The sequence below is a fragment of the Perca flavescens genome, chromosome 17 (assembly GCF_004354835.1).
Source record: "Perca flavescens isolate YP-PL-M2 chromosome 17, PFLA_1.0, whole genome shotgun sequence".
Lineage (NCBI taxonomy): Eukaryota > Metazoa > Chordata > Actinopteri > Perciformes > Percidae > Perca > Perca flavescens.
This window is the reverse complement of record NC_041347.1, coordinates 2,067,232-2,090,643: the sequence shown is the minus strand read 5'-3', so window position 1 is coordinate 2,090,643 and position 23,412 is coordinate 2,067,232. Positions and strand designations below refer to the sequence as shown.

General features: G+C 40.8%; 1 protein-coding gene across 2 annotated transcripts in view; it reads left to right on the top strand.

Moving 5' to 3' along the window:
- Positions 1–23,412, top strand: part of hs3st1l1 (heparan sulfate (glucosamine) 3-O-sulfotransferase 1-like1) — a 35,300-nt gene that overhangs the window by 2,640 nt on the left and 9,248 nt on the right. Inside the window, exon 1 of one of the 2 annotated variants that reach the window (XM_028603949.1) lies at positions 17,719–17,819. The exons of the other annotated variant lie outside the window; for it this stretch is intronic. The gene's annotated coding sequence lies outside the window, so the exon portion shown is untranslated. Of the gene's footprint in view, positions 1–17,718; positions 17,820–23,412 lie in introns of those variants that run through there. 2 annotated transcript variants of the gene reach the window in all.

The window sequence follows — 23,412 nt, the reverse complement described above, 5'->3', positions numbered from 1 at the left end:
TACTACCAAAAAGTAAAATTGTCAAGTGCAATTTATATAATAAAAGACTGATACTTGGCATACGTGTATTAATAGTAAAGTATTGCCACAGAAAATATTGCGATATTATGCTGTATCGATTTCTTACCCCCCATCACTAAAACACAGGGTGCGTCAGGTGTGTGCACATTAGGATATTAATAGGATTTTATAGTGTGTGTGTGTGTGTGTGTGTGTGTGTGTGTGTGTGTGTGTGTGTGTGTGTGTGTTTGTGTGTGTGTTTCAGGGTTGTACCTAACCTCCCAAACCCGGTTCCCCCCACCCTCAACCCATATCTGACTAAAGATTTCGCCGCCGGGTGTTTGACTGGAATGAGTTCTCTGATGAAATTCAAATGAAACATGCTGTTTCTCAGCAGCAGCCTCATCCTATTTTTTAAAAGCAGTTTTTAATTGGTGGGTATCTAAAATAGTTCCATTCTTTCACAGTCTTCAGTCATAAGCAGCACTTAGCAACCGTGCTTCTGAAAGTGAGGTCTGGGGCTGTTAATGTCGTGATAATTAGGATACTGTATGGGTCTGTATGTCCGCGACTGTAAAGACACACTCTAGCTTTTTATTTAAATCAGCGCTCTCCAGACTTTAGGCCATACCGTAAATTTACTGAAGTAAATCCCCTTTTTTTAATTCATTTTGGATACGCACAATATCAAACACTGAAAATTAAAGATCTGTGCTGAATATATGAATTACATGTAAGCAGAGGTGTTTAAAGTACTAGAGACCCATACTTGAGTAAAAGTACAAGTGCTCTATCAAAAAAGTGACTTGAGTAGAAGTAGAAGTGCTCTTTAAGCAACACACTAAAGTGGAAGTATTAAAGTATTCAACATTTTTTGTACTTAAGTATTGCAAGTAGTTTATTTTAAAATGTACTACTCAAGTACTGAAAGTAAAAGTACAAGTATTGTGTTATTTAGTTATTAAAGAAAGCAGTCATAAGTTTGAACATCATATTGTTTATATTATGTCAAATGTTTAGCCTAAGGCTGTAGCCAAAGGAATTATATATATAATAATAATATAATATATTATATTAAAATAACAAATATTAACAAATACTGAAATAAAATGTACAATTATCACACTGTGCATGTAAAATGAACATCCTCTCCAGCACAGTAACAATTAAAGCCCCAAAAACGTATCACACGCTAGCTAGTAACATGTTTGATGTACAGGAAAGTTAGCAAGCTAGCAAAATCCAGATAAACTAGATCAGCTTCACATCACAGGGTCAAACATCCAGATAAACTAGATCAGCTTCACATCACAGGGTCAAACATCCAGATACACTAGATCAGCTCCACATCACAGGGTCAAACATCCAGATAAACTAGATCAGCTTCACATCCCAAGGTCAAACATCCAGATAAACTAGATCAGCTTCACATCACAGGGTCAAACATCCAGATAAACTAGATCAGCTTCACATCACAGGGTCAAACATCCAGATACACTAGATCAGCTTCACATCACAGGGTCAAACATCCAGATAAACTAGATCAGCTTCACATCACAGGGTCAAACATCCAGATAAACTAGATCAGCTTCACATCACAGGGTCAAACATCCAGATACACTAGATCAGCTTCACATCACAGGGTCAAACGGTTAACATTCAGTACTCACTGCAGACTGAAACAACTCCGGAATAGATTAATCTGCTGCAACAATAACTAAATATAAAGAGTACAAACTTACATCGTCTCTGACTTCTGAATGGGCGATCGTAAATTCTGTAATTAGCGTACGTAACTAACGTAGCCGTAGCTAAACACACTGTAACCTACACAGTCTCCGTAGCTTGAGGAATTCACAACAGTAACGAGTAAGTAATTGGTCAGAAAAGTGGCACGCCATCAATCCAAGAATTGGCTTGTGACATGGCTAGGGTGGCGGCGTTTGAAAAAAGGTCATTTAAACGGTTTGCCAGATTGAATGTGTACACTAGCGAAGGCTCACTATGGCAGAGGGGTGAGCCCTCATTATTTTCCCTCCCCGGCTAATGAACTTGACTGTTTCTCTGAAGTTAAACTGGGACAGATATTGTGTTTGCTTTTGCTTGTCCTGGAAGCAACCGAGTAAGTAATGGTGGAGTTAGATAGAAGGCAGCGGGTTGGTCTGTGGGATTTTCCTGAAAGTATTTATGAGTCTGGTTGTAAAAACGATTGGTGGTCAAGGGAGGTGTTATGATATCTAAGGCCACGTCCACACGTACCAAAACGATCTCTGGGCATTAGGACCCGTTCTCTTAAAGGTGCTCTAAGCGATGTCACGCGTTTTTTTAGATTACAACATTTTTTGTCACATACAGCAAACCTCCCCTATAACGTCTCCCAATATCGCTTAGAGCACCTTTAACACATCCACGATTAGGACTGTTTATGTAGGTGGTATTGTTGTTACGAGACGTTGTCGCGGGGTAAGAGGTCGAAGGCTCAAGGTCGAGGGGTGTGGCGATGACATCATGGATACGCAAGTATGTGGCTTTGTCGTCCAAACGAAGCCGCGAGGGTGCCGTTTTCGACCAGGTTTAAAAAAAGTACGTCTTCAGGCTGTGCGTTTACAGGATTTGCTTGGACGAAACATGTGCGTTTGCACCAAAAAGCGTTCCCGTGTGGATAGCCCCTAAATGCCCAAAGAAAACTCAATGTGTTGTAGTGATTTATGACGGGACAAATATACAAGGGTCAGTGGACGTTACGCTGTAATGTCAGGAGAGTTTCATGTGGGGAGGATAGAGAGAGGAGGTCAGGGGAGAAACTGTTTCCATTTCCTGTCATTATGGTTTGTTTGATGGAGTTCATCCAGCTGGCTTTACTTGACCAAAGAGGAGTGGTGTCAAAGAGGAGAACGACAATTCTTGATATTTGACGAGGTTTTTTTTAAAATAAAAAAATAAAAAAAAAATTGTTAAAAATGCCTTATTCTTTTTTTAGTTACATTTTTCTTTTTTCGCTTTTTGTGGTTGGTGGGTTGATTCTCTTAAGGCAAAAAAAAAAAAAAAAAGCTGTAAAATGTGCTCTCATGTTTTAAATTTAAAGTTAGCTAAAGAAAATATTAATAAATTATACAAATATAACTTCCATCCACACGACGTTCACTACACTTTCAAACGAGGCCACGCCCATTTAGGGGACAGGAAGTGTGTACCGTTTCATACCCTTGGCGCAAAGTGTAATGTGCTATATTTAGGTATAGAGTATCCTTGGTTTCACTTTGGGAGTGGAATACAAACTGAACAGCATGATGAGTCTTCCCTAATGTTGAATGTGACGTAATACGTCACTAATGATACATCTCCAATGATATTTGCACTCTTCCAGCTTTGTATTGCAACTGCTGCACAGACATTTCCCTCAGAATAAACCAAGTTTTATTATATTTCATATGTGCGGTTGTTAAAAAGGGGAAAACTGGCATGTATCAACATTAGACCCCTAGAGCCCTAAAGCTCAGACACTTTTTCTACAATTATCCCCAGAAGAAAAAGGTTTTACCCTCCTTCGAAAACAAGTTAAACGTGCACAATAGCTGCAGTATTATTATATGGTTATATAATGTTTAAAATTTCCGGACACAAAAAGTGAGGAGAATTCAATTCAAAATGTTCTCCTGTCAGAAACTAGCAGGAATGCTGACTATGGTGCAGTGTGAAGGAGTGGCTTTGTCTTGTAACCATGGCAACTGGGGTCACCCTTGACCAGGTGTGATTATTTCCTGGGCACGTCGTTAAATCAAAGTTGTCAGCTGTCATGTGCGTGATGATAGACTTTGATCCGAGCTAATGATGTCTCTGTTTATCTCCGAGAAACAGGACTTCTTCATTATGCCTTTAGCCCCGAGCAGGCTGTGTGTTTGATTTCAAAACCTTCGGCTGGCTTCTTGATTTTGGATATTTACACGCCGCTATGATTAGGTTAACCGAGTACAATCACTCACCCAGCATTGTGATGGTAATGTCATACAGAGGCTGATTTCTATGTGTGCCCTGCAGAGTTGGCTGGATCTCCTGTCTGCCTCCCCTGTGGACTGATTACTGATCAGACTAGCATTTCATAGCAGCCTTGTGGGGGGAAATTGGAGGATTAGCAACAACTTCATGCTTATTCCCTTACGTATCTTCCAGGCTTCCAAATCCTGTGGAAGCCATTGTTATTTTAAGGAGCTTGGCAATTGAGCATGGAAGCAAGCTCTAATTCTCCCAAGTCTTCGGAGATGTGGAGCGGCAGAAAGCTAGCGTTTTGGAGCTACCTCCCCTGCTGTTCATGCTTTTTCATGATGTGAAAGTGTGCAACTGAGTGAGGGCCGTGAAGCCGACTGCCAGGACCTCTTCACACCCATCCTTGGTTCATACATAATAGATAAGTCACTATAACTTACTGTACAGTAGGGGGATAACTAGGCTAATGCCCAGATTTGCATATTTGTGCCAAATTCCATAATTCATGAGTGTGCAGCAGTCAGCGATCCATGGAGCAAAGAGCCACCTCGGTCCATATGCTGTTTGCCGTATCTCAGGGGCAGAAAGCCACGATGTGCAGCAACAGTATTAAAAAGCAGCATCAAAGCTTTCAATTACAGACATTGGGAGCTGCGTCTTCATCATCAAAAGCCCAAGAGTCTGAACTCAGCCTTTGGGAAAGCCGTATTAACCGCATGCAGAATATGACGACAGAAACAGGCTTTTCACTGTTTAATTTACCGCCTTTCTCAACTAACAAGTACGGGTTAGAAGTGGGTCTAAGTTCACGATACGATTTCCATTTTTTTTTCTTCAGGAGTTTTTTTTAAGAGAATGAGCTGCAGACAGATGACTGAAAAAAATATTCCTTTATTTATATAAACTGTGCCAAACAACACAAAGCGCAACTGAAATTGTATTATATCTTAAATAAAACAAATAATATAAAAGATTGATAATTAGATTTTTAAAACATATCCATAAACTAAATAAATGATCTACACAGACTAATAACACATAATGACATATGATGTCAAACAAGTGAAAGCAAAAGTAGAATACACCCTTAGGCCGTTTTCAAATTGCATCGCGATTCTTTTTTTTTTTTATCTCAAACCGGTTGTTATCTTTACACATTTATATAGATTTTTAACCGATCCACAATGCATCGTTAGTTAATACATCCCTTTAATGTACTTTATTTAATTCTGCAGTCAAAGGCACAGGGTAAGAGTGGGTGAAAGAGGATACAGCAGAGGGCGGTGACACCCTCTAGTGAACACATTTCACGTGCCACGTTTTCATCAAGTAGCTCAAGAAAGCCTGATGCAGCCATCATGGCCAAGTGTTAGAAGTACATTCATCATTCCACTTGATAACAAGCTAAGTTATTTGTTCACCACTTTTGTTCTCTGCCTGCCTCACATGAGCAGGCACACGTCAGCCACATCCCTATTATTGCTGATTTTGTGTCATACGTTCATATATATATATATATTTTAGATCACACCCATAGCTTGTCATATTTGTCAGATTAATGGTGTCTGTCGCTTCGGAGAGATCACGACCCCGTCATGTGGAGTGGGATTTGTTTTGATTCAGATGCCTCTGCTCTGCCATATGTATCAATTTATTTTGTGTGGGGTGCGTGTGTGCTTTTTTTGTGTGTGTGTGTGAGGCTGAGGAAGGGAAAGTAACAGATATGGATATGAGATTTCCACTGGTTTCTGTTTGTGAAATATGTTCCTCGTCTGTCTGGTACCCTGAGAGCACAGTATTTAAGAACTATTTTAATGAAATGATTTTCATGCCTTTTCCCATTCACGTGGAGGTTTTAAGATAATCAGGGATGAAGAGGAGCCTCGTTTTAAGGCAGCTTTTTGAACGTTTAACATATTGAAAGGTGTCAGATCAACTGCTCGATCCTTATCAGTGCTTGTCCCCTGATTTATACATCAAAACAAAGCATTTAATATTACACGAGTGTATTGCAACTATATATATATATATATATATAATAATTCTCAACAACAACCGACCAGCAAACATTACATCATTTTTATGAATTTATTTTTAAGATATTATACTATTTGTTTAGCTGAAGGTGTTTCAATCGGCCTTGGCCCTGTCTCCAAAGGTACAGAGTCTGGTGTGGGGAATGGAGAGCAGGCCAGCGTCTGAGGACTACAGGTTTCGGGTTGGGGTGTATGGACTGAGGAGGTCGGAGAGGTACTGTGGGGCCAGGGGCATGGAAGGATTTGTAGGTGAGAAAGAGGATTTTATATTTGATGCGGGACTTAATTGGGAGCCAGTGAAGATGGATGAGGGTTGGGGTGATGTGCTGCCAGGTCTTGGTGTAGATGAGGACCCTGGCGGCAGAGTTGTGGACATACTGGAGCCTGTCTAGCGTTTTGCTGGGGACCCCTGACAGGATTATTATAGACCCATGTGGCTGTGTCTGTGTGTGTGTGTGTGTGTGTGTGTGTGTGTGTGTGTGTGTGTGTGTGTGTGTGTGTGTGTGTGTGTGTGTGCGTGCACGCTTAAGCACTATTTTGAAAACAGGGACCGGTTTTTCAAAACACTACACACAGTTAGCACAACCACACACCCAACCAGCAGAACACCTCAGACCCTTTGCAAAATGAAACACTCTTGCAAAAACTATACACTAATTTATAAAATCTGTACTTAACTCTGTTTGAACCAGTTACACACTGCTGTTGCTAACCTAAAACACTTTTAGCAATTCTACTTCTCAGTGATTAGAATACTGTAAATGAATACACAGAGAAAGTGCAAATATACAATAAGTTCACCAAACACTACACAAGACCAATGCTGCAGACTGAGGAAAATATCATTCATTTCTCTCCATATAACCCAAATCAGTCAACATGGAGAATCCCAACAAAACAGGTCCTAGTTTTCATACAGCTACTACAGTAATGTGTATAACACTGTTAGCTCAGCAAACCACAGACAAACATAAAATACAGGGTAACGCTTTACTTGAAGGTATCTACATAAGGGTGACATGTCACTGTCATGAACATTTGTCACTGTCATGACACAGTCATGACACATGAACCCTAACCCTAACCCTAACCCTATAACCATAACTTGTCCTGACAAAAACCCAATGACACTTACTAAAAGAAGCGTTTATGACTTGTTTATAATGTTTATGACAGGTTCATGACAGTGTCATGTCACTCTTGTGTAAATACCTTCACGTAAAGTGTAACCAAATACTGTACCCCGTACAGGTTAAAATTACAGAACAAACAAAAAAGATCTGGTCATCAGAATCAGAAAGATCAGAAAATACTCGACATTATCACTTCGCGTAGCTAGATCTGGCCAGAGGATTTCATCAACATCACAGGCGACATATCCTCATTGGCAAGACAACGTGGGAAGAACCGTGTTGAATGTCCAATCCATCCTTGCACCGCTGCAAGTCGACCTGTTCACAGGCGTCCTCCATGGCCCGATTGAGGGGTACCTCTTCCTCTACCTCCTTCTCCTCCTCCTCTGTCCCCTTTCACCCTCCTTCTTCTTCTGACTCCTTCCATTTTGGTTGAAAGCAGGTGAACTTACCTGCTGCATTTTTATAGTGCTTAAACCTGAATGGTGGGTCTACAATTAAGCAATCTTTATTATTGCTGATGGCTGTGTTTCACAGGTTGGCTCATAGGTGTGGTAATCTGACAGTCAGTGCTTTGGAATTGCAAGGAAGTGACACATATACTTATGTGTCTAATGAATACAAGTGTGTTTAGTGTGTTGCAAATCACTGTGTGTATTTTTTTTGCAAAAAGTCTGAGGCTGACATTGTGCTTATAGTGGTGGACATCTGGGCCAATGTTTTGCTCCTTGAGTGTAAGGTTTTGAAAATGGTGTAATACTTTTGATTTCAGTGTGTGATCAATCGTCAAAAACTGTAACAATCAGACAGCCTTTTTCAAAGTGCTGTTTTGGGGTTTCCTAGGCTTCCCTGGGTAAAATCCAATTGGTTCTTGGAACAACTGCCACTCTGTTTACTTTTATACACATCACTGTATTTCTTTTTTTTTTTTAGTTAAGATGTCCAGTTGTCAATGCGAGTCACACAAAAGTGTCCAAATAGCAGTGTACTTTATTTGCCCTTTATGTACCTTTAAAGTAGCCTGGCTCCGCCCTCATACGTACTTATGCTCAATTTTCATTTCCCTTCAGTACTACGTCTGGGTTTGCGGTATAGTCTTGGCTTTTCTCCAGCCAAATTTTTGGCGGTCCAATCAGTGAACAGAGGGAGTGGCTGAGAACGATGATGTTGAGGCCGTGCGCTAGAGTTGTAGAAAGATGCGAGCAAAGCGATTCGGTCCGTTGTGGCAACGCTGCCGAATATCCAGAAGTTAAAGCCCGAGCAAGAACAATCTTTGCTAAGTTTTGTTGGTGGCCACGATGGTGGCCCTCCTCCCCACGGGGTTCGCGAAAAGTTCGATTTTCCAGCTCGCTCCGTTAGTGGTGCAGGAGTGGCTAAGGCGAACGCTAGCGATGCTAAGCCGACGTCATGGCCAAACGTTAGCGATTGGTCATTGGTCAATAGATCCAATAGTTTTAAACTTCAACAGAGTAACCGCCTCCAAGGAAGTTAACACTTGTCAATGGAGAGTGGCCAGACTCTCTGGACAAATGAAATGTACCAGAGTCTGGTAGGACCAGGCTACCTTTAATGCCCTATAACATTGAATACATTGTTAAGAATTTAACACAATATTCCACACCTAGACTCCACGTTTTTATGATTGCATCATTCCATCACATGGAAACACACAGTTTTATGTTTTGTGCATTGCTTTAAACACACTTCCCTAAGACTTACTTGCAATGTCTTACACAACATGCTTGAAGAAGAAGAAGAATAATCTAAAATGTCAAAATTCCAGCAACTCTTAGCATTAAGAACACTTTTATTGTGGGACCAACACGCTTTGGCCTGGGGCCTTTGTCGGGGTTACTGGAGTTTCAACCCCCTCAAAAATTCACCCTGCCATATTTGGTATCTTTGGAAACTTTGGGATCTCCACAAGAATCTAAAATAAAGTTCTGTGGCTTCACAGCACGAGTTTGTACTTTGACTGGGATTGAAGAAGTTAAATCTGTAAACATACTGTAGACTGCTGTTGTACTCGTTGATTAGAGAACTTTTTTGCAAAGGAACACAAACTTGTTTGACCAAGTTTTTTGGAAAAGAACTAAAGTTACCAATTCAGCTTTACTCCACGAGGCAGCTGAAGCCATTTCTCTCCTTTGTCTGCTCCCCCCGTTCTTTACACATTAGCGGTAGTAATCTTACAGGAGCAGATGAATACTCATGAGAACAAAATGTCAAGCATTGGTCGGTCCTGCGGGCTCGCGCTCTCGCGCCACCACCCGAAGCAGCATTTGACATTTGTTCCAAAGATCTGGGTTTGTCTTAATATGAAATTAGAGACATTGATTTAGGTTTATTGTGGGAAGGTCAAACACCTAACAAAGGCAGCATAGACAGTCTGTGCTTTGATTTCCGAGTTACAGAGGAGATGGAAATAATGTCCTCACAGTGTCCGTCAGATCAAAACATTTAGCCCTCGCTAAGTTTTTAACACAAATAAGCCCTAGTTTCTTGTTTTACAAATAGATGTTCTGTCAATAGTAAGTAGCCTAAGTAACACAGGAGTCTCACACACACACACACACACACACACACACACACACACACACACACACACACACACACATGGGAAAGTGATAGGCACAGATTAGTCTGCAGAGAAAGCTATCTTACCGGTGTTAATGATGCCTCAGTCATGCTTACTGTCGAAGGGTTTAGCAGCATCTCTTGAGGCTGTGCAGGGAGCTGTCCGTGGTGCTGAATGAGACTGTTGAGCACCATGTTGTGGCGCTTTCCCACTACTAGTAACAGCTCCGCTCTGCTCTGCTCGGTTCGGCTCGGCTCGCCCGCGGTTCCCCGTCCTCCTTTTTCCATTGCAGATTTAGTACCACCTCATGCGTGAGGCGAGCGTGGCTGGTCGTCATAGTGACGCCGCAGGAAACTGCAATGACCTAACGCGTCGAAGGTGTGTTGTTTTTTTACAACTTTTGTTTCAAAAGAAGCTGGAGGCAGCAAAAAAAACACAGCTGGCTAAACTTTTTAAAATTGGCAGCTTTGCTTTTAGCAATTATGTGATTAGTGACGATTCTCTATGACCAATCAGTAGTCTGCAGGTTTTCATGTCACCTTTTTTGATATCACCTCAGCTCGCTTGGAACCTCGACGGAGGTGATACTAAAAAAAAGTACCTGTTGGCAGGTACCAGGGACTATTTTTTATAATGGAAAACCAAAACAGGCGAGTAGAGTAGGGGCGAGTCGAGCAGGCACCATGTAATTGAAAAACGGCATTAGTCTCGCATTGCCAGACCTTCCTCCACAGCGTGGCAGAGGAGGGTCTGGCAAGTCCACACAGCATTCTGGGATGGGAGAAAAACGTGCTCTGGTTTATTGGCATTTCTTTAAAACAATCACAATCGGAAGCAAGGTGCCTCTGCAAAATAGCCTCGGGAAGGAACTTGTTTTGGTGGAACATGTGAACGTAGGGAGGCGAGCTCTGGAATTAAAATGGCTGTCGAGTGTGTGATGAGAATTAAAAAAAACAAAAAAACAAGATAAATATTATTTGATTCTTGGTTCTAGCTCTGAGCATGTGTCCCGAATCGACCAGAGTTTAGAATGGCAACACAAAGAAAGCAGAAGGTGAGGGACATGGTAGCGAAGATGGCCCTGTCGTTTTAATCTAAATCCCAATACAACAGATTTGAAATAACTGGTCAATATTTCTTTTTTGGCTTGCTTTTACCATATGTGACAGTCTGGCCATATAAAGATATAATCACTGATCTGTTAAAGAAACCCCAATTTGGAGCTCCTTCTGATAGCGGACAAATTCAGATTATAGCTTCCTTTTGATTCCTCCATGTTCTTTTTTCAAAGTCGTTTATATTTTCCATTTCAATTGATAGCAGTTTTGTTTACTCACTCTAATCTTGTAATTATGTCATTCCCCCCCCCACACACACACACACACAAATCTACAGTATGTGTGTATCAGCTGTTCAGCATCTTTAGCACTGAGTTTTTGACCAGTTAATAATTATGATAGTTAATTAAAATAGATAATTATGAGCCGCAATAAATTGGGTGTAGGAGGATAATGATGACTATTTTCCTATTTTCTTTTAGTTTTTTATCATCTAGGCAACATTAAAATAACATTATCTCCTAATTGGGATTAAAGCGAATGACTTGAGTAAATAATACACAGACTGAAATGATTTTTTTTTTTTTTAAAGCTAAAAGGTTTTTCTCCCTGTTGAAGTAAAAGAGGACGATTCCTTTGAAATATGCATTTAGTTCAAATCTGTGCTCCAGTATTCACGTATCATTTACAAACCCACTTACTAGTCTTCATTTTAGTGTCAGGTAAATATTTCATGCACGCATGTTCAATTGATGTGTGTGTATGCATATTCCATTATTGGAAATACTTTTGCTCCTGTAATGGGGTTTTGCTCCATATTTGCTCATATTTGAGTATTGCACAGGGAGTAGTTTACTTTATATTTGATAAGATCTTTTTGTCGGTTCAAAGAGTGAGTGTGTGATAAAAACTTAACAGGATAACTCGGGGAGAGCTTAGCCCAATAACATTCAAACAGATGTTTTTGCCACTCACCTTCACAATGAGTTTTCATCCCACGGCTGCTTCTTTACATCATCCCCCCTTAATAAACTGCAGCAGGATTACAAGGTGTGGGCTGTGATCTGCTCCAGAGGTCTGGAGCACAGTGGGGATTAGGTATGGCATTTGATGTCAGCTTCCAAGGTTTCAAAGAATAATACACCATCCTCATTTCATCACTATATGTAAAAGTACAGAGAAGGTGGTTTTGGCTACTGTCCTCGTGTCTTCTGATTTATAGCTTTGAAGGGAAGTTGACTAGTAGGATTAAAGAGGTTTTATATAAAAAGTAATATTCTCATGTATTTAGAGCCGAGACAATTAGTCAATGAATCGATTAATAGGCAGAAAAATAATCAGCAACAATTTTGTTAGTTTATTAGTTGCAGCTTCTGAATTGTGAATATTTTCTGGCTTTCGTAGTGTTATATGGTAAAAAAAAAAAAAAAAAAAAAAAGTAATATTATTGGGCTTTAGGCAATTGCAGACCATCCTGACCCAGAAAACAACAGTATCGGCCGATTGTGCATGCAGTTTGTAATGACACATATTTTCCTTTTTTGTTATGTAGTAAAAACTGCTACACTGCCCAGCACCAAGTCAACGCCTGATGTTTTACTATCCCTAACTAAGTATTTTTGTTGCCTAAGCATAACAAGTTTTAAACTGGGCTCCTTGCGTTAAACGGTCACATGATTAAAATGTCCACCGTTGTCACTTGTTTAAAATGGCCAACGTGCGGAAGGAAATATAACGGTCTTAATGTCGCTTTGGGAGCCACTGACAATCGACCTATTCTGTCTTTTAGATATGAGGATGTGTTGGCTATTGTGATGGGCATTCTTCACTTTTTTCTGACATTTTATAGAATGAACAATAAATAAATAATCATCAGTTTAATCAAATATAAATGTGTTTTAATTCTAGCACTTTGAACTACCAAAAGAAGCTTCCCATCAACTCAAATTTAAGTGTAATCTTATGTACTATATACTATGTAGAAATGTGCATACAGTCTACTCCACCAGCCCCAGTTCCTGTTCCCCAGGTTCAGTGTGCAGATGACATAAGTTAGGTGTGTATTGCTCTGTTTGTGTCAAACACAAGAAATTGTTATTCCTACTTTGCTCTCTAAAGCACTGCTATTCTGTGAGGTCGGTGCGACTTTTTTTATTCCCTGAAATGGGTGAAGTCACTAGAGAGGTTCTTTGAAGTGTATTCTGCACAGAGAGGTTTAACCAGCGGCATGTGTGCATCTGTAATTTCCAGAGCAACAGATGCAGTTTCATTTTGCCCGTAATTTAATGCAAGGAGTACACCACATGTGAAAACTCATTGCCCAGCAAATGAAACCATTACCTCCCCAGTTGGAGTTAAATACGGAGAAATGACTCATTTAATGTCTGATTACTCCCTAATCCCAGCAATCTAAACAATAGCAACCACTCATTCCCACAAGTAAAGTCTGCTTCTTTGCAAGATATGGGCGGCAATTTGCTTGTCAGGGTCACAGTGAAGTTTTATTAAAAGATGCACGCCAAGTAAGCAAAATAATTCATCGGTTCAGATTCATTATGACATGGCTCTATAGTCTGAAGATTTGTCTTCATTATCCAGCCAAGCACCAGGCAGATAACGCTGCCTCATTTGCTTTCCGAGCCTTAATTTTCCCCGAACGATAATGCGGCTTCTCTTTTGTGCGGCTGTGGTAAAGACACGCAAGCCATTTTCAATATGCACGCAGGATTACAAAGGTTAATCATCAATTTAAAGCTAATCTTTGTTAAATACCAATAGAAGCATGGTGTGTGCTCGAGACAGATATAATCAGGCAAACCCCAAAACAACCCTCTTTCCAAATGAAGTGAAAGATGGTTAATCTAGGCTTTACAGCAGGGGTTGATTAGCGGAGAAGGGGAGGATGGCATCACACTTCTCCACTAATGTTCCATTGTTCCACTGTTTGCTAAATTAAGCTGTCACATTCTTTTGGGCTAACTTCAGAAAACTGTCCCACCCCTTGTCGTGCTTTTACTGTGAGGAGAATTAGGTTGAGAGGGTCATACACATTTTTCTCGCCAAGGTAAAGTGTGTTCAGTCCCAATCTGCTTCCCCTTTGAGGAGCCTACAGAGGAAAACTCATGTAATCTTGCTTCATTGTTGCTATGGAGTTGAGATAATTATGGAGTTTTAAAATTATGCAACCAAGGACGAGAGCCCTCTTCCCCCGTCTGGGAAAATGAGTAATTAATTTTTTCCTTTTTTTCCTCAGTTAATATGCAGGCGACTGGGAAGACAGGGTCCTAGTCATTATCTGGTCTGGTCTGGTGATACCAAGTTGGCTGATTAAACATTTGAGCTAGTTCCTTTCCATCCCACCTTGTTCATAATTGTCAAAGGTGGTACTTCATGATACCAGAACAAGATGACAAAAGGGTTCCATTGGTTATTAAAGTGTAGGAAACAAAAGTTATATATTATCTTGTTGACTATTCAAATAATCTCAGGACAAAACAATGTATTTCCTATTAACCACAAGCCATTGAAGTCTCATGGGCAGGAATTTACAATAATGGGAAATAGAATCAGCTGACATTAATGGCTGAGGCAGTAATTCCATTGACAAGGTAGACTCCTTTAATAAAGATAAGCCCCTGAGAAAATCAATAACCTGAGCTAATTTACAAAGGACTCCAACTCGTCTAGACAAACACTGTATTCACACCAAACCAAACAAGCCTCACAAACCCATTAAAGGCCCTTTTTCATTGATATTGTTGTGAGAACAAAACAAGGCTGTTTTTTTTTTTCATCTTTTGCTATAAGACTAAGTGACACAGCAGGCCAACAAGCAACCCTGCAGATGCCCTTTTCCTGCTTCTTTTTATCCCCCCCATTAGGCCTTCGATGCCGGGTGCACAAACTTCTCTAATTAAGAATTCGTCTTCAGCAAATTCACCCATAAAATGGGCCTTGCTGTGGAACGTGAGGCGATAAAAGGCGTTATTGGGCCTGTAACCTCCTTTGCCTCTTATCTCCCATAAACACTTCCGTTGGTTTTACAGGGCCATGGAGGCGGCAGAACGAGCAATAAGCCGAAGGGGAATCGTGGGACACTGATGACTTATTCATGAAGAATGGCGCATCATGAGGGCACAGATGAAATTGACAGTGAGAAGCCCTAGTACTATAAGTTGTTACGTAGTTCTGATAAGACTTGTCTTGTGCTTGAAATAAATAAATGTTGAAATGTTGAGAGTGCTAGTTCATTGGGGGATATCCAATACTGCATAGTCATTAGCAATGTTGGGAAGGAAACGTTATAGGTCACCGATTACAAGTTAACCTATTTAAAGTGTAATAGTAGTGCAAATACTTTATCAAAGTAATGTCACTTATTATGTTTAATTAGTTTTTGATTACTTAAAAAAAAAAAATTATGACAGCTTGACAGGCAATGTAACTGTCAGACGGGTGGCACTTAAAAATTCAAACAGGAGAACCAATCGAAAGCAACAGAATAGCATCAAACTTTACTCAAGCTGGAAATGGCAAAAGAAGACCTTGTGCACATGATAAACATGCAAAGCAACACAACGAATAGTATTCAACATATAGCCTAGCTTTTTACAGAAAATATTAAAATGTTTTGATGAACATTTTCATAGGTAGCTGTAATTTAATTAAACATTTTTCCCCCAGTAACTGTAACTGTAACGGATTTCAAATACCTTTATTTTGTAATTAAATTACGTAACATTACATGTTACTCTCCAACACTGCTCATTAGCCGTACCAGGGCTCCAACGTTAGCTTGTGGGTTCATATCCGCAGCGACGATGCTCTGCTCTGCTATGAAAGTCACCCTGCTGAAGTGACGTGATGTTTTAGTCCCTCTATCTTTTTAACCTGATTCTGTCACATCCCCCAGAGCTGCACATGCATGGATATTGTCATTAAGTTGGAGACAGGTCTTTCCAGCTGTTTAAATGAGTCTGAATTATTTACACGCGTCTCACCTCACAACTCTGTCTTCCTTTCGATGTGCATTTAATTCAGTTAACAGGAGTGACTTTATAAAAAAAAGTTTATTTTTTTTTACCCTAACCTCATCTCAGTTTGTGCGTGCTCTAGTGATTTTAAATGATGACAAATCCCACCTCGCCATGCAGGCTGAACACCAGACGTGTACGGTAGGATTGCATTGGAACCTCTGCTAGTGTTATGTTTGTCAGGGAGAACAAGAGGAGAAAATAAAAAGTAGCAGAGAGAGTGCCAACACTTGTGGTTAGCCTTCCTTGAAAATGTGTAAACACAGCCTTGCTGGGAGTGAAAACTCGGCTTAAAAGCAGATGTAGAGCCCAGCTGGTACTTTTCATTTCCTCTCAGGCAGAGTGGAAATTTTGGAGGTAAGGCCGACTAGCTGCCTGGTGCCACATTGACAGTGGTGTGGAGCAAAGCAAAAGGCAAACGCTGTAAACAATGTAATGATAGAGCGTAGGACAGCCGCATGCTGCTATGATGGTTGACATCCTCCCCCATCTCTGCTCAGCCAGACCTCTGAACCCACTCCCTGCCACAGAGGCGGAGACTAGGCACCAGGAAATGGAGCTGGAGATTGTTATTATAGATTCACACTTCCCTTTCGATCTAGTTTGCCCTGCAAGTACTGTAGAAAATTACAAAAATGTTGCTCAAAGTTGGCCACTGATTTTATTTGCCTCCAAGGTGCCACTGTGCACAGTCACAGGCATCATTTGCTGAGCACAGTTTGTGTCCCCGTCAATGGTCATGATGAGAATACATTTCTATATTTGTGGAGCTGAAGCCCATTTATCAATCGACAGAAAATTAATTGGAAACAATATTTTGATACTCGGTTAATCATTTTTTGTTGTTAAATCAAGCAAAAATGGCAAACATTTGCCAGCTCCAGGCACTCAAATGTGAAGATTTGCTATTTCTGTGTGTGTCATATTATTTTGGGCTGTTGGTTAGACACAACAAGCCATTTGAGGATGTCACCTTGCGCCCTCAGAACCCAGTTTCTGACCTAAAATACAGATTAATTGATAAAGAAAAATAATCATTAGTCGCAGCCCTATATATTTGTTAAGCTATATTTCAAAAGGCTATCGGAGTGTGAATGTGTGTGAATGTTTATCTGATGAGCAGGTGGCACCTTGTACGGCAGTCTCGGCCGCAGTGTATGAAAGTGTGTGAACGGTGAATGGTTCCTGTACTATGTTAAAGAGCTTTAAGTAGTCGTTAAGATACAGATATTCTTCCAAATGTACCATGATTTATACTCACCTACTTATAAATCATAGGATTGCACTTTTTCCAAGTCTATCTAGACACAGTAGTCAGGTGCCCATATGAACATTTAAACAGGTTTTGCTTGCTGTAATAATTGCTCCTGTTTGTACTGGACATTAAAAGATCCCTTTCCTAATGCACTTGCAGTGTAAGTATGGGGGGGGGGGATAAAATCCACAGTCATCATACAGACTACATCAGTGTGAAATGTGTTTCCCTGGACAGTGAATGAATGAATGAATGAATGAATGAATGAATGAATGAATTGTTTATTTCCGTGTCTGGCCGCTTACACAGCCCATCCATTATAGGATTATTCAGACCCATTTTAAATAAACACTTTCCTAGTGCTGACACTAACAAAATATATATACATACAGGTTACAAAGTATAAAACAAAACAAACAAACAATAGAAAGTCAATAAAGAGTAAATACAGGTAGGGTTCTAACATAAAGTTAACATTTCAACATGAAACCCTTTCAGACCAAAATAAATTATAATAGAAGTTATTGTTTGTACAAGTACAAAATTAACAGATTAGGAAGATACTGTAGGCATTCCAAATAAGTAGTAAAGAAGGACAGACTGGAGGGAGAGCAAGAGAGAGGGAGAGAGAAAAGCGGACAAACAGAAAGAGACGTGTGTGTTTACATAAGTATGCTTGAACATTCATAAACTAGGCAACATGATGCTCGGCAAGATCTACTTCGTGAGCCCGCTACTGTGCGTAAGTTGTACATTTTCTTCTGTCCCAGACTTCATGTATATAATTAGATATAGCAAACATGTGGTTGTACATTGTTTCTCTCTTGAGCTGCAGTGGGAGGTTAGTAGCAAAAACAAGACATTTTGTGCTGAAAGGCTAACTTTGGTATGAACAGGAGAAACGATACGTTTCAGTATATATATGGGCTCATATTAGACAGGCTTTAAAAGGTATGACCTAATCCTTCATGAAATGTTTTGGATATGCCTGCTACAAAACACAATTAAAAGAATGACTTGGCAAGTTTCAACCTACACAGTCCGATCCCTCTGATCGTGATATAATCAATGAACAGCACGTGAGGCGACAACTTGATTCACTTATGCAGATGAGGTAGTTTGACACTGTGAGTAAGTTCCACTTTAAGGTCATTTGCTGTGGCTAAAGGACCTTCCAGACTGTGTGTGTGTGTGTGTGTGTGTGTGTGTGTGTGTGTGTGTGTGTGTGTGATGTCTGTGTCAGTCTGATACTCTTTTCCATTCCTGATCTGCATATCTCACAGTTACGCTTCATTGATCTGTCATTCGCACGTACTGCAGACACCAATGAATCTAATCCTGGCTGTGCACTCATGTGACAGTCAAGTCATGTACTCTGGGGGTCAGTTGATGTCTGCTCTCTGACTTTCTCCAACTAGATCTCACTTTTCTGATTGTCAGTAAGAAACTACAGATATGCTGTTTTGTGCCAGCCTCTCTTCTGCTCACTGTGTATCAGTGTAGTAAGGAGTAAGGTCTGGCTACACCACAGATGCATTCCAGGATAGCAATCAACATTTTCTTCAAAACATGCCTATTTCAGCCTGTAGCTTGCTAGCTCGACGTTTGTTGTTTCCCGAAGCGAAGGGATTTTGAGAACGGCAACACACAGAGAGTGGAAGGTGAGAGGCAGAAGTACATTGCCAGGCTTTATCCTGGCAATGTACTTCCGTTAATCCACACTACATCTGGCCACATAGAGGGTGCTCCCGCTTGTGTGTTTACTATGTGTGCCGGTGATATCCTGCTGTTGCTGCAGTAGCATGGAGCACCATAACCAGTACTGACACATCTAACTGTATAATGCTTGGACCTCTGATGCGAGCAAACACAGGACACCCCTGTGGGAAATGACTTTAAGTTGAATGCATTATTATCAGCTCGCTAGCTGCAGCCTGCTGTGGAATCGCTTGGCAGCCAACAGCACATCGCAGAAGGTCCAAAAACATTGAGTTCTGCAGTGCTGAATACATATTTGCGATGGCAGGAAAACACTGGCAGATCTGTGTCGTGCGCCTACCAATAGCAGGCTGTCGTGCCAGAGCTCGAGAGCTTTTCCAAGTTGTGTAGAACTGCACACACCAGCTGTAGTTAAGGGAAATAAACACAGGATATCTTAGTTGACCTCCTCGAAGAAAATACCATGCCCCTATTGCACATATATACGTTAGTCTGTTAGATAGGTATAGTAAGTTATGTTAATCCAATACACTTTTGGTCAAATTTAGCAAATAGCTCCTCACTGTCACCTAGCTCTCTATTTTCTGTGTGCGTTGTACTTGTTTTACAGTTGTGTTCAAATATCAACAATCTTTGCGCAGCATTGCTTACTGCACCTTTAATATGTAGTACATGCTTCGCCCTAGAGTACAGCTTACCCAGTGCATAACTCAAAGCTTTGCTAAGGTGAGATTGCACTTGATGTGTTACTTAATGCTGTTCATGAGCGGTAAGATTGATGCAGTTTAATAAACACTACACGATCATAAAATTCTCCAAACATTACACATTTGTCTGCACTTTCCTCATTAGAACTGTGATATCTTTGTCAGCTCCCAGCAGGCCTTCCCATAGTTTTTCTCATTAAACTATTCATCAGATAGGCCTCATCAAAGATTAAGAGTATCCTCACAGTTCATTACAAGATGCCCTGTTTTTTATTTGATGAAGTAATTCATCCATAATGTATGCATGTATATTGCAGTTTTGCAGGATGCCTGCGAGACTGCAAAATAGCATCGGCTTTCCAAAGGATTAGAACCAATACAAGAAGAAGAGAGGGTAAAGTTGGTGCATTTTTTTTGATCGAGTCGGCATTTCAGAGCGTTCCCTTTGCGCTCAACTGGTGCAATTACTTTCAATGGAGGAGATCAGACTCGTTGTGAGAACGAGTACAGGCTTGATGGGAAAGCATGATAAGAATTACAGTAACATTAAATCGGTGGAGCAGAATTAGCTTTATCTCTGAGCCGGTGATGAGGAAGCTGTTGCAGCGGGGAGATCTCGACGCTGTGAAAAGCATAGGTGCTTTATCAGAAGTGGCAGGCTGAATGAGTATCATCAGGCCATCCTTTGATTGAATTCTTTCTCATAGTCTTGTTGTTTCTGACCGACCGCGGGAACACTTCCCTGAGTGAGTCAGCGTCCTTGGGATTGGTTGCCTCCACTCATCCAAGGGTGATGAGCAAGTCAGCCTATTTTATCTGCGAAAATGCCTCCTGGGAATCCAGACAATGTCAGTTGATGCTTGAAATAAATCTCAGAGCATTGACAAATGTCAAAGCTAAATAGGAAGAAGCCTGGGCCAGGGTATGCAACGGGGGTGAAAGAGATTGCTAAAGCGATCCGTGTCATTTAAACAATGGTGTGTTCAGGCTGGGTAACTGGAGGGACAATGCCACGGCGAAATGACACTTCGTGGCTCGATGCAGGATTGTTTGACCAAAATCAGGAAAACCGAGAATGTTTCCATTGTTGATGAAGATCTTTATGCAGATTTTGTTGATGTGTTCATGAGGCACAGGCCTTCATCGAATTGGGTGGCTCATGTTCTACTTGTGCACAGATGGCAGTGGGCAGAAGGATTGGTAATTGGGAGAGACTGTTGCACACTGATCCTCTCTGCAGGGGAAAAAAGGGTTGAAAAGAGTGCTATACTGTGAAGGTTTAGCTCAACGTATTGTATAGAAGATCACAGTTGAAACATGTGTCTGGTTGTACAAGCAAATGGCAGATTACCTCCTCTTGAAGTCCGTAATGAATGCCTCTGCTGACAAGTGGGTGTGGATTAGGTCATTGTGTTACTCATGAGCTCCCGAAATAGCCAACTATTGCTTACCGTCAGAGCTGCAGTATAATTTCTGCTCAAAACAAGGACATGTTGTCTCTCCATCTTCAGTTTCACCGTGTGAAATGCTGCTGAGGTGGAACATAGAACTGTGTATATCACTATTAGATAACACCTGTCCTAATAATGGCATTATGGACTTCTCAGACTCAAGCTTAAAAGTCTAGTGCAGGTTTTCATCAAACAACAAATGTATAAGTCTCATCAGATGCATGAGACAATGAATAGTCAGTAGACCAAGCCATTAAAGGGTGGGATGAAATTTTGGGATTCAAGTACGAGGGGATGAACAGTGGGTTGAATAGGGATCAATGATGGACCAGGGGTAAGACTCCAGTTGAGGGGGCTCCACAGCTTCATTGTCCCCCCTCGTGGTTCCTGTAATGAGAGGCAGCTGCGAGAAGCCCGTATCATTCCAACTAACAACAAAAAGTTGTTAATTGATCAGTTGATTGATTGGCAAATGTTTTTTGGGGATTTCTGCGATGTTTTCTATTATAGGGTTGTATGATTGCATATTGAGAAACGATAGATGGGTTATTTTTGTAATTAAAGATGTAAAGGTATGGACGTTGTAAAAAGGGTAGGACCTGAAAAGCACTTTGCTTCCTGTGTCTTGTATTTTAAGTTTTTTTGTTTCTTCTTTTGTATGTTGATCGACATAAACTATTCATTCATCCGCTAACATTGATGTTGTGAATACAAAATTAGTTAGAGATACTTATCCACCAGGTGGCCCCAGAGGAGAGTGTTACTGACTTACACTCAGTTGCCAGTTTATTAGGTTCACCTAGCTAAAACAAAACCAATTAAAGCTGCAAGCAGCGTTGGATGGGCCCTCGCTCCTCTGCGTGTCAGGGTTACTGGCGGACGCCGCTCCTTGCGACCGTGCATTAGCGCGGCACTCAGACACTACAAATTGTCACCAATGAAAAGGGAACTCCCTGCTGAGTTCAATGATACCTCACACAAGACTCTACGTCATACAGTTCATTAGCTGTGAAAGGGGGCGTGTTCAAAGCATAGGGGTCGGGGCAAATCTTTACCAATAAAAAAGGAAGTCTCTGCTAAGTTCTTTGATATCTCACATAAGACTCTACCTTAAACTGGTCACCAGTTCTGAAAGGGGGTCGTGGCCACAGCATAGAGGGTGGGTCAAACATCACCAATCAAAAAGAAACTCTCTGCTGAGTTCAATGATACCGCACATAAGACCTTAAATGGGTCACCAGTTATGAAAGAAATCATAGGAGGAGGACAAGTCTCTACCTTAGTACCTAGCCTAAGTACATGGACGTGGTTAATGTATAGGGGGCGGCTCAGTATCACATGTAGACCATACATTATCAGTTTCATGTAAATCGGATGATGTTTGTCATATAAGGCAGATTTCCTGTTGCCAGCAGGGTGCGCTATGACCAAAAGTCAATTTTGACCTGTAGATGTCCTCAGGCCTGGACCCTTGTCAAACCTGAGAAATTTCGGGCAGATATGACAATGTACACTAAAGTTACAACAATGCCTTCGTTCATCAATAAATGCTCAAAATGGCCGCCCCGCTACAGTCATGCCCTATGACAAAAAGTTTTTCTTTTAATAACTTTTTATCTTTAATGTCTTAAAATGGCACAGACCAAATTTGAAGTTGATCGGATTAAATCTCTAGGAGGAGTTCGTTAAAGTACGACACGTGGAAATGGCCAAAATCGCACTAATTTTGAACATTCAATTCAAAATGGCGGACTTCCTGTTGGGTTTAGGGTATGGCTCTAATGAGCTTTTTTGTATGTCTTCACATGCTACATATGTGTACCAAGTTTCATTAGTCTACGTTAAACGTACTGCAGGGGTAAACATTTTTTTAACTTTGTAGGGGGCACTAGCGAGCCATTTTTGTGCGCCTATTACCGAAACCCTTAAAATACGTACATTTTCACCAGGATTTATGCGACCGCCAATTTTGGTGAGTTTTTGAGTATTTTAAGCCCCTCAAAAAGGCAATTTATAAATAATTGAAAAAAATAAAAAATAATTCCTTCAGTTTCAATAGGGCCTTCGCCGCTGTCAGCACTTGGGCCCTAAAAATCCAATCCAACAGTCTTGCAATACATCCTCCCTTCATGAAGGTATTAACGTTCAGTTTTTGTTGAAATTGTTTAAGAGACGTGTTGATCTATGATCATTTTGGGGGTGCTCCTTGTGGTCTAATACCAACACAGTCTTGTAAGTACCAATGTATCTCTAAGTCTTTATCCAATGGAAGTTGACACTTGTCATGTGTCTTGGGAGCTTCCGCTCTTTTATGGCAGGTCACTTTTTGGCTCCACAGGGCAGTTGGGGGTTAAATACCGCTGTTCCTCAAGCACCCACAGCCTCCAACCTATTTACTCACCAGTAAGTGGCTGTGATATACCAGTAATGTAAATAGATGGGGACACCTTACTCATTA